Below are 12594 nucleotides of genomic sequence, written 5' to 3'. Positions count from 1 at the left end.
TTTGATCTCTACACGTATTAGGTCGTGCTCTAATTAACTTACAAAATAAATACTTTGTTTCAAAGCTAATGCAACACGATTTCAAGTATAAAAGTACGCACTATGCTCCACGATTAAAAAAAAAATTAAGTATACTTATTAATATTTAATGAGCATCAGGAGAGGCCTTACCTGAGCCAGGCTGGTCTGAGCCTTGCCTGAGGCAGGTTAGCCCAACGCTTGCCCAAGCCAGGCTGGCCCGGTCCTCGCCTGAGCCTCCCTTGCCTCAAGCTCACGGCAAGAGGTGAGGCATTGCCTTAGGCTCACAGCCTGAGGTGAGTCCTCGCTTGAACCAGCCTGAGGACCGACAGACTCATGGTCGAGCCGTAAGGCAAGCTTGCTGAGGCCAAGGTCGAGCCGTCTCCTGAGCCAAGCTCACGGTCGACAACCTCATCGACCTATCTTCCGCCCTTGCCCCCCTGTCGACTGTCTTTTTGGTGACAACTGTAGTTGTCCCCTGAGTCACATTACTGAGTTGTGCTTGGTTCTCTCAACTGGAGGACCGAGCCTAGGCTAGGTCCTGTTTGGGTTGGGGTCCAGACCCGGCTCGGCTACCAGGCTCAGCTCTTTGTTTCCCTAAAGGCAACAACAGCTTAATGGTTGTTGCTCCCTCTCTCTTCTTTGTATGTATTTTTCGTCAAGCCGAAAGTGGGCAATCACCCCCTTTGCGCTTCCCTCTCAGCCGAACTGAGCCCCGACAGAGCCAGCCCCCTTTCCTGTCGCAAGAATGAGACCAGGTCGGGCTTGGCCTGACCACCGAGCCCACCCCGTCTCATTGGTTGCGTAGCCAACCGAGCTCAGCTCGGTCTCAACTTTCAGACTAAGCTTGCTCAGTTAGCAAATTGAGCCTGGCAATTGAGCCGGCTCGGTCGAGCTTTAACCCCCATCTCTTGTATCGAGCCTGATTTGGTCCGGTCGGCTCGAACTAGGTTCGGGTTCGACCCATGCAACACAAACATTACTTACTTTGTTAAATTAAGTTTGTTGCATAGTTATTTTTTGTAGCACAATAAAATATCTTTTAGCATACCACATCAGTGCAATGGATGAGACACACTTACCAAGGTACGAGCCCTTGAAAACCTATCCTCAGAATCATCAGAGTTTGACCTTCTCTGAGGTAGAGAAAAGTTGTATAAGAGAACAAATATTTTTAACTTATATATATATATATATATATATATATATATATATATATATATATCTCAAGGACGCAGTTTTGCGTATTTTTATCCATTTAAAATTATGTCATTTACTTTGCCGTTGCAATGTAATGTGCACAGGCTACTGCTTACCTTATTTATTTAGCCAATGTATAATTTTGTATATCGTGCATCACTTACGCAATTTATTTAGCCGATGTACGGTTTTGTACACCGTGCATCGCTTACATAGTTTATTTAGCTTGATGTATGGTTTCGCACATCGGGTCTTACTTAATGTCATTTACTTTGTCGTTGTGCTGTAATGTGCACAGGATACTACTTACGCTATTTATTTAGCCGATGTGCGGTTTCGTGCATCGTGCATCATTTACACAGTTTAATTAGCCGATGTACGGTTTCGTATATTGCGCATCGCTTACGCAGTTTATATAATTTGATGTGTGGTTTCGCACATTGGGTCTTGCTTTATGTCATTTACTTTGCCGTTGTACTGCAATGTACATATGCTTATGCTTTAATATATATGTATTCTATATATATAACTTGGTAAAATACAGAGTTTTGCGTACTCCTGCCTACTTCACATTATGCATATATTTAAAAACACAGATTTGCGCATCATCGTCAAGTCTCTAATTTTAAAAGGTTTTTACATGCGAGATTTCAAAATTCGTATTAATCATTGTCTCGAAAAGCAAAACAACTATTTGACATTTGCATATTCGCAATCGAGTCTTTCTCTCAAACCTGCATAATGAAAAAGCTTCGACTACATAGCCCTAAGTGGTACATACATTCGGTCATTCATTTTGGTATTTGGAATTTCTAAATGATGTTGGGGTTTCTTGCTGAGAAACGGATACCCCTCTCATCGTAGTAGTACTATCAGACATGCACATCATGTTAGTACTACGATGATTGGATAAAAGATTTATGGTAACCTCGTAGCTTGCAAATACACAATGATAAAAAAGAAAAATCATATAAATGGTGATGATCGCCTTCACAGGCAAGATGATCGAGTTGGTTTGAAAGACAAAAGCATGTAGAATGAGTCATCAGTTAAAATAGAACCTGACTACACATTCGTCTCTTTGGTTTCGTCAAGGGAGATGATGAGATGGTATAAAAACTCTGATGGACAGGTTGTTAACAACTACACTCCTCGAGTAGCAATTAAACTCGGTGTTCTCGGTCATCGAAGTTACGGGATAGGGCTACAAAAAATTATCCTTGGTGGTACATCTTATGGACTTTTGCAGAAGTTGGATGTATTCCTTTCCATGAATGCCTCTGTGAAATTCTCTTTCGGTCACTAGTTGTCCCCTTAGGAACAAACTCAGCTAGTTGTCTAGGGTATCAAAATACATAGCATAACAAACCTCCGAGCAGTCTCAGTTGTTTTTATGTTTCTCTTGTACGTACCCTTAAGATAGTTAATATCGAAACAATGTTATCATGCTCATTTTACTTATTTTGAACTGCACATCAAGAAATGAACAACACATATGTTAGTCTTGTTCTGAATTTTGTTATTTATATACCTATCAAATTTTTATAAGTCTAGCCTATTTTATGGGGTACAGGTGATGATTAGGTTGGTACGGCAGGTGATGGTGTGATGACGTGATGATATCAAGATCTCACTCTTTATCTTACATTTTGTTCTTAAGCATTTTTTTTTTTACTTTGCATAAGGTTTTCTTTTGAAAATTTTTTATTTGTATAAACTCTAAATTATCAAAAACCTTGTTTTAAATCTATGTGGTTTCAATGCTATTTGTGTAAATAAAGATTTGCTTGTACTGCGCCCAAGGTCCATTGACTTGTTATTTCAAACACTATTTTTCGTTGATCTGTCATTTTAAACTCTAAAAAAAGATTGATTACAAAGCTTTCAAACTTTTTCTAAAAAATTATAAGTTTAAGATTTTGGGACGTTATATTACCCTTCGACCCCATGGAATTGCCAAGCTTCGGCTTACGCATGGGGGCGACGCTCATAAGATTTGAACTTAGATTGCCCGCCCCCATCAACTACATTCAACTATTCCTAAAGTTTGTGCATCATTGAGTCCTCCCATTATTTTCTACTACCAGTCCGAAATTCCCCAAAATCAATTGGATTCCTTCCGGTGAAGGAAATGGTAATTATCTCCAGAAAGAAAACCAAAATGATGAGATAATGGAGGAATTCACCTACATGGAATAACCTCCTATAGGAATTCCTTATTCCTATAAATGGTTTTACATAAATTAGGTAAGCATGAATCTCTGAAAAATGTCTTCCCAATTCTTTCCGACGGCCAATTTCCAACCACTTTTCAAACAGAGCCTTGGTGAAAATGGCAAACTTCATCTATCACAAAAAGAAAATGGCCAACTCACTAATAAATTTAAACTTTTAAGTGTCTAAACATATTTCCCTACCTATATGTCACAGAGACACGTTAACATGGGGATGCGTGGTGCGGGTTTGACTCATAAGTTCCAAATTGTTTTGAGAAATAAGACACGGGGACACTAATTTTTTAATCAATAAAATTATTATTTTTTATCTAATGTTAAAAATATATTTTTATTGAAATAAACCTGAAAATAATAAATTATTAAAATATTTGTCCATACATGTCAATGTCTGTGTCCATGTGTCCGAGCGTGTCCACTTTTGTCACGTCACCAAAGCCGCATGTCCCTGTGACATAGTTCCCTAATTTAAAGCAAAAACGATCAAACTGCCCCTAAAAGCTGATCATAATTTTCCTTAAAGATGAATATGTCAAAATATTTTTAAAAAGTGTAATTTTCAAATTGTGGCACTTATTTTCAGCATAATTCCAAACTTAACGTAGAAACCACTACAGTTAATAAAAAAACATATGCTCAATTTTGGCATTAATTTGTAATCAAGTCACTTCTTCTTAAAACTTTCAACTCTCTTTTCTATGCATGGGGACGATGATCATCTAATATTATTACATGATAAGGTCAAATAAAAAAAACAATGAAATTCAAAAATTGAGGGAAGAAGAAAAAAAAAATCAAAACCCGCCTAATCCGTCAGCCTTGCAAACCTAACCGAGGTGGTATCTCATGTGGTAAGCGGGGTCCTGTATCAAGCTGAAGGCTCACGATCGAATTCCTCTGCCACATGGGGCCGATGTTCTTCTGGTTGGGGTCCGCCAAACCCTAGCTTGCCGTTCAAAAAAAAAAAAAAACTTGGAAACCTAGGTTATATATATATATATATATATATATATATATATCTGAATTGTTAGAGGGTAAAATGATAATACATTCACACCAACACAAGGAAGGTTAGCACTAAATAGTAACTGCAGTTAACTTGCAAAAAGTGTATTTTTCATCTTTAGGCTGCCGGGACAGGGATCGTAAGTATGGCAGGTAGAGCTAGCGCGACCAGATCTCTGATCTTGGGGCAGTTTCTTCGAGTAAAAAAAAAACTATATAAACAAAAATTTTATATTTTTTTGAAAAAATTTAGACGTTGGGTACAATTTTGAATATGTCAAAAGGCTAGGTGCCATTTTCAATTTTTTTTCTTTTCTAATACATGTTGTTTTCATGCACAATATGTGCTTTTGGTTGTTTTTTGTATGCATGTTGTATTTTGTATTTTTCATTGTCATATTGGACAACCTTTAGTTAGCTTGCCATTAATTCTCTTGATTTAAGTTTTTTATTACCTTTTATACATATTTAAATTATTTTTAGTTATCTAATAATGCCATAAAAAAAAGTGGTGGATTTCTAGGCATTTAGTTTTTAAATTTTAGCTCATTTAGTTGGCCTCATGTTCAAACTATTAGTGACTCGGGTGCAAATCATAGTTGGCCCACCCGGTGAACTCGGAAAAAAATCGTTTGGGGTCCAATCATAGTTGGTAAACTAGCCGGTTTGGACAGGCTAACTCGATCCGAGTGGGGTCCCAACCCAGATGATTTGAGTAAAACTCGGTTAGAACTGGTTCCATGTCTGCTGCACCCAAAATTTGTTTATCCAAGTGTTTAGTTAATTAATGTTGGCTCCACACTAATGTGGCACACATCTCGAAAAATGAACCATGTAAGATTCAATATGCATTGCCCAGTCTCGTGTGTTTGAATGGTTTAAGATACACATATTTTTAACTTTGAATCTTTATTGGAAACTTATAGTGATATGCATTGTAGGGGGAGTTTGAGATTCATCATTTGCTTATCTTTGTTGGGTGAGGATGAACAATCACTTGTGATTGTTGGTCATAAGGTGCAGTGGACTGGGGCGGGGTGGGAGACAAGGTCTTCACTCTCACCCCATCTCAAAATTTTGCCTTCCATCCCCGTCTTCATTATTGCATGGGTTTTGATTTTAACTTTCATTCCTGATCCATTTCTCGTTTTATGTACTCAATTCTCAGTTTAAACGGGATGAAGCAGGGTGAGACTCCAATTTTTTTTATCCTTCTATTGTTGTCGCTTTTCACCTTCTGCCGTTAGAAGAAGGAGATGAGAGAAATGAGAGCTTGCATGGCTCGTTAAAGGAAGAAGAGAGAAAAGATTCCAAAAAAAGTTTTATGTTAGGGTTAGGTTATATATATATATATATATATATATATATATATATATATATATATATATATATATATATATATATATATATATATATAAAAGATTTTATAATGTATATAATAGTAACTTTTTTAAAGGAGACATTTTTATCTAATCTCTTGTGGCCAACTTTTACAAGATTTAAGACAAAATCTGACAGGCAATAATCACAATACTTTTCTCATGTCCTACTAACTCACAAGATTTCAAGAAAATCTAAGAATCACAAGGCATTGCAAACATGTGGACCCCATGCCAGATTGGATAAATGTACCAAAGGCATTTAATGCACCTATTGTGAAAGCTACTTATGAGCTTCAAACACTTGAGGTTGAAGTAGGGGATGCAACAACAACCTCACCAAAAGCCACATAAACTACTATCACCTTCATCAACATTGAGTAAATTAGAAACCTTTATCAAGTTTTGCAAATTCCCCTCCATTACTTAAGGTCCCCCCTGCCCACCGGAGAGTACACCCAGCTTTGACCTTGCCGCAAGGGATACCACCTATGTGTTTGGAACTTGTGACGTCCGGTCAACTTGGTGACATTCACAAGTCGCCCCTACTAGATGAACAGAACCCTTGTGGGCGAATTCAGCATATGTTTGGATGTGAGAAAATGGTGAAAAAATACAAGTCAGAAAGGAAAAGCAAACATTTTTCCCTTCATTCCAAATAATATAATTTTTTTTAATGAAATCTTTTCTATTTTGACCTGATTATAATAGAAAATTTTCTCCCTTATAAAAAATTCAATTTAGAGGGCAGCCCCAATCTAATCAAAACACTAATATTTTTCATCTGGATCTTCTAATGTCACATAAATAAGAGAAACATATAAAACTACTTATTGACAAAATTTTCTTTTGCTACGAGACCTTTTTCCCAGTGCCATACATGCCCTAAAAAAAATAAACTGATTTTGGAAAAATCCCCAAAAAATAAATCAGCATAAGCAAAATTTAAAAATTGAGGGAACATCTGATGGGAAAATTTGTAGAATTTTTAGAAACGTGTGAATATTAAGATAAAACTGTGGTGCATGGAGGATAGGTGTTATCCAAAGATATCAAAATTTGTATAGCTTTTCACATATTGTTTCTATAAAAGAGATATTTTCAGAATGTGCCGTGACCATGCCACCTATGTGGCTCATGTTAGTTAGACTAGACATATTCAATGAAATATGAACAAATTTATGTACTCCAATATTTCTGCTACTAGCAGCTGAGTATTTTTTTTTTGCTAAGCCAAAGGAAAGCCCTATATTTTCTTCTGCAACGACTAGGATGGGTGTGAAACCATCTGGCCCTGGCAAGTAGAAGCCGAGTATTGGAAACATGGAGGTTCATGTCTTAAGCGAAACTACCCAAAGATGACTAAAGCACCCTAATTGCAAGGATATATCCGTTGGAAATAGTTCCTTAAATATCCAATAAAATGTATTTGATACAAAATTATTGCGCATTTATTGTTATGAGATCATTATGTTTATGGGTGTATTAAACAAAATTGTCAACCAAATGATTAATATGATATAAGATATCATAAGGGTCCGTAGGTTACATAGTAGAATAACTAGATGTTTGACTTGGGGTCAACATGGAAAAACTAGTTTTTTCATATCCTTATGCATGAAATAATCACAATTGTGGATGAGGATGTGTAACTCATTTATATGTTTGTCATAGTGTGTATGATGTTTATATGAAATGACCGATTCTCGAATCATCGAATTAAGGAATTTGTGTCAACATGTGGGTGCTTAATTGTATATTGATTGGTTACACATGAGAAACTGTCTTGAAAAACCATTTACTGTTAGAAGATAATCTTCTCATGCACAAAAGGGTTCAAAATATCTTTTGACCTGAGGAGCTTGCTTATTACTAAGTAAATGATCTAATTATTTTGATTACACCTAAATAAGTTGTAATAAATTTATTGAAGGGTATATATTGGATAATTAATGAAATACTTGAGCAATCATAAGTATCCAACAAGGGATCCAAAAACATTTTTGGAGAGTATCCAACATTAAGAAAAAAATATAATTTGGATTAAAAGAAAAAATACAAGCTTGATAATTTGATAAACAAAATTTTAAAGTATTTTATTAAAATTATTTTTAAAAAGTAAATTTTCTATTCAAAGTTTCATAAGATCGTATTAATATTTTGGATCCTCAATGAACAATTATACATAGACTATGGGTTTGATATATTATTCTTAAGAGGCCTATATAGAATATTAAATTTTGGAAATATTATTCTGAAAATATTTTTGTATGAAAGAACTTATAAAAATTATCTTGTATTTAAGTGTTCAATTATAATATGGATATCCCACATGACTTATGGTTTTAGTAAATGATAAAAATTAAGTTCAATGAACCTAATTTGGATAAGCCTAAGAGGGTGATAGCCTAAAGTAACTTGTAACTATTCTCTCTAAATCTCGCTAGATCTAAGAAAGTTCTACTAAATAGGTGGTTGAGGGAATAGTGGTACTTCTCAAGAATACCATTTCCCTTGTTATCATTGGAAAGGCTAAAGTTTAAAGGTGTAGCCTAAATGAGCTTTAGAATAAGACAAATGAAGTCATTATTAGGTTAAAGCTCTATCCCAGGTGCATCTTCATTAATTATTTAGAATATACAATTTATAATATGCAAAATGATATTTTTTGAGCTTGTGAGAAACCCACCATTATTCTTTTTATTTTTTTGTTTTTAGGTTTTTTGAGGTTTTTTTGTTTAGGGTATTTGTCCTAATCATGGTCATGGACCTCAAGATGTTCATTTGAATGGGTGTAAGGGTCATGTTTCTAGAAACTAAGTGAATGTAAGACCTTTTCACACAAGATACAGAATGTCTCTTGAGAATCGGGAAATAAAATAAGATCGAGATGACCAAATCAAACCAAAAGTACATGATAGTTACAATGGTATCCCACTGGTATAGTTGCAAAACAAAGCAAGCTGAACTTGTATCCACCTTGTAAAGAGTCTGTTCCAACTTGTAAAATAGGCTGGGCAAGCCGAATGCAAACAAGGAGTGTTCAACTTGACTAAGTTTCTATAGGCTCGTAAACTAGTAATAAAAATATTTTGGGATTTTTGGTTCATATGTTTTGGACATCTAAATGTGAATTTGTGTGGGTTAAAAATTCAGTACAATGTAAGTTGTTGATTTTTCAACTCCCAAAAGTTTGACATATACATTGGAAATACATGTTCAAAGAATGGTTTCTATTAAATACTGCGAGAATATGTGTTTCAGGTTATTGTCAATGAAGAAGAAGGAGAAGATGGGTTGAGCAAGGGGCGGCAGCTGCTAAAAACAATCCTCCACACACTGCCGTGCCCTATATTTTCATATTATATATGTTACAATTTAGATCGGCTTTGGCAGACCCAATAATGACAGCAATACAAAAGATGTTACATAGATGTTACATAAGGTCATTAGGTCCAGGGGTCCAGATCCAGACCCGTGAACAAACAGCGTACAGTCTCAATATCCTCTTCAAGTTGTGCATGGTCTTGAACCATGGATACAACTTGTTCTTCAAGAACCAAAACTGTATGCTCGTAAGCCCCTTAGTGAACAAATCAGCCACCTGATCAGTCATCGAAATATAAGCTGGTTTCACTTCTCTATCTTCTACCTTTAATTTGTCGGATGAAGTGATGATCAATTTCTATATGCTTTGTGCGACTATGATGAATAGGATTGAAGGCAATCTATATGACACTCTTGATTATCACATAAAAGAGTAGTGGGTAGAATATTTTCTCATATTTCAGTCAAGAGATGCCTCAACCATGTAACCTCTGTTGTAGTTGCTGCCATGGATCGGTACTCAGCCTCAGTGCTGGATTGTGCAACTGCACGTTGTTTCTTGCTACTCCTTGCTATTAAGCTTCCATTAATGAAAACATAGCACCCAGAAACCGACCGTCTATCATCTGGATCTCCAACCCAATCGGCGTCTATATATACACCAAGTCGATGTCTCTTACCCTTAAATTTAGACTGATGATAGACTAGGCCATCTCTAAGAGTTTCTTTTAAATATCAAAGAATTCTCTTAATTGCATTCATATGTCCATTGCGTGGGTCATGCATGAATTGCGAGACTTGATTCACTGCATACACAATGTCTAGTCTACTGAAGGTGAGATATTGAAGCATACCCACAAGACTTTGATATTGCCTAGGATCTCCATATGTCTCCTCATCATGTGAGCTAAGCTTATGATTAAGTACGCTAGGAGTAGACAACGGTTTGCAGTCTTGCATACCTGCCTTATCCAATAGGTCTAATGTATATTTGTGTTGAGTTAACAAAAGATATCCATCATGCCAATCGACCTCAACCCCCAAGAAATAACGCAAAACACCCAAATCTTTCATCTTAAACTTCCGACTCAACAAGTCTTTTGTAGCTTCTATATGTTCAGTAGAGTTCTCAATAATAATAATATCATCCACATATATGAGAAGTAAAGTGTTCACCTGATAATTTTGGAAAATGAACAATGAATGATCGAGATGAGACCTAAGGAACCCGTGCCATCGAATTTTGAGAGGGAAGCTATCAAACCACGAATGAGAAGCCTGCTTCAACCCATAGATGGCTCTTCGGAGTTTACAAATATGTGTATTGGGACTGTGTTCTGCATAACCAGTAGGTTGCTTCATATACACTTATTTTAGGGTGTCATGCAAAAAGGCATTTTTAACATCAAGTTGCCTGAGAGTCCATTCATACTGAACTGATAAAGACAAGATTAATCGAATGGTTCCCATCTTGACTATAGGGTGAAAAGTCTCCTCATAGTTTTGCCCATATTCTTGAGTAAACCCCTTTGTTACTAGTCTTGCCTTGTAGTGCTCAATAGATCCACCAGGTTTGTATTTTATCTTATAAACCCATTTGGACCCTATAACATTTTTGTCTGAGGGTCTAGGGGCAATCTTCCAAGTCTCACACTCATGTAAAGCCTCCATCTCCTCATTCATAGCCTCAACCCACTTGATTGACATAGAAGCTTATACAAAACTAATGGGTTCATCCTGTTTTTCAATCTGAGAAATGAACAATTGTAATTCTGTAGAAAAGTTGTCATAACTTACCTATCTCTCAATGGGATGACGAGTCTTATCAAACTTCCTAGGTTGCACATCAAGACACTGAGCATTATTCTTATTTTGTCGCACGTAGACAGCCCCTTGATACTTTGTGATATTTGGGACAGGTATTGCAATGTTATGTGCATCTGATGACTCTTCTCTTTGCATTTGTGCATTTAGCCCATTCGATTCAATAGGTAATAAATGATGTGGTGAAGAGATCTGTCTCTCCATCTGATCAAATAGCTCAGCCGCAAGCCATGGTTGGTAGCTTTCACTACAAGAAACTTGTGGATTAGCGACGACCTAAATTCGTCGCTAAACAGTTTAGCGACAGAAAACTTTAATCTCGAATTTTTCGACGCTAAGTAGTGTCAGAACTTATCTGTCGTTAATTCTGTCACTAATTTGCGACGGATTAGCGACGGATATGATCCATCACGAGTCTTTCGCTATTTTAAATTAGTGATGGATAATATCCGTCGTTAAATTTAAAAAAAAAATAAAAAAAAATTTGCTCGTTGTCGGTGCGTTCTTCACGGCGGGGGCGCTCAGCTTCAGCTGCAACTCCACGCGGATCTTCGCGAGCTGCAGGGGGAGGAGCAACGAGTACGGCATAGGGGTGTGGGACGACCACACCGAGAAGCAATCGGATTTCTACTACGAGACCTCCGGCTGGTCCGTTGGCGACTCCGGCAGGCTCCAGTGGCTCTCCAACAGCAGCCTCCTCTTCGTCGCCACTCTCTACCCGAGGACGAAGAATTGCTACATCACCATGCTGGATTTCAGGGAGAACAGGGCCGTCTGGTCCTGGTCGGACGTCGGGGCATCGGTGACGGTCGACGAGAAGCTCATGCTCGACGCCATCGTCATGGAGGATGACAATTCTATTTGCGTCTTGAACCAGTACGACGATCTGCGGGTTCATGGATCTGAGGAGCAATCTCGATAGCGTGAGGTGGAGCACGAGGAGCAGGCTGCTCAAGGTGGGCAATGCCGACGAGAGGTGCTACCCCAAGTTGGCCGCCCACGGAGGCCAGCTCTTCTCCTCCACCAACGACAGCATCTTTGTGTTTTGTGGGTCGGATTGGGTCTTGACGTCTCGTCTCCGGCGAAGCCACGACGGCTCCATCTGCGACTTCTCCATAGGTGGGGATCGACTCTTTGTGCGCGTCGTCAGAGGAAGGTCGGGATGGTTTAAATCGAACGGGAGGAGGGAAAAACAAAGGGAAGAAAATTTTTGAACGGGGGGGAGGGAAAATTCCGCGTCTCAGGTGGGACAAAAATTAGCGAGGGAATTTTTCTGTCCCTAATCCGTTGCTAATTAGCGACGAATTAGAGACAGAAAAATTTCCTCGCTAATTTTGTCGCTAATTAGCATTTTTTTGGTGTTTTGGCAACGAAAAAAATATTATCGCTAATCCCTCGCTAATTAGCGACGGCTTTAGCGACGAAAATATTTTCGTCGCTAATTTTTCAAATATTTCAAACGTTAGCGACAAATAGTTTTCGCTCGCTGATCCGTCGTAAATTAGCGATGGAAAAAATCTGTCACAAATTTTCGTCGCTAAGTAGCATTTTTCATGTAGTGTTTCAACATCTTTGTTGTGCCCATTTACCCTCACTAAATCCTCAAT

At 37.5% G+C, this 12594-nt stretch overlaps 1 pseudogene; it reads left to right on the top strand.

The window, feature by feature from the left end:
* Positions 1 to 11486: 11486 nt before the first annotated feature.
* LOC149823470 (BTB/POZ domain-containing protein At2g24240 pseudogene) lies at positions 11487 to 12201 on the top strand (annotated as a pseudogene).
* The last annotated feature ends 393 nt before the right edge of the window (positions 12202 to 12594 follow it).

The sequence above is a fragment of the Nuphar pumila genome, chromosome 10 (assembly GCF_984573655.1).
Source record: "Nuphar pumila chromosome 10, dmNupPumi1.hap1.1, whole genome shotgun sequence".
Taxonomy (NCBI): Eukaryota; Viridiplantae; Streptophyta; class Magnoliopsida; order Nymphaeales; family Nymphaeaceae; genus Nuphar; species Nuphar pumila.
The sequence above is the reverse complement of the archived record's forward strand: the minus strand, read 5'-3'. Positions and strand labels throughout refer to the sequence as shown.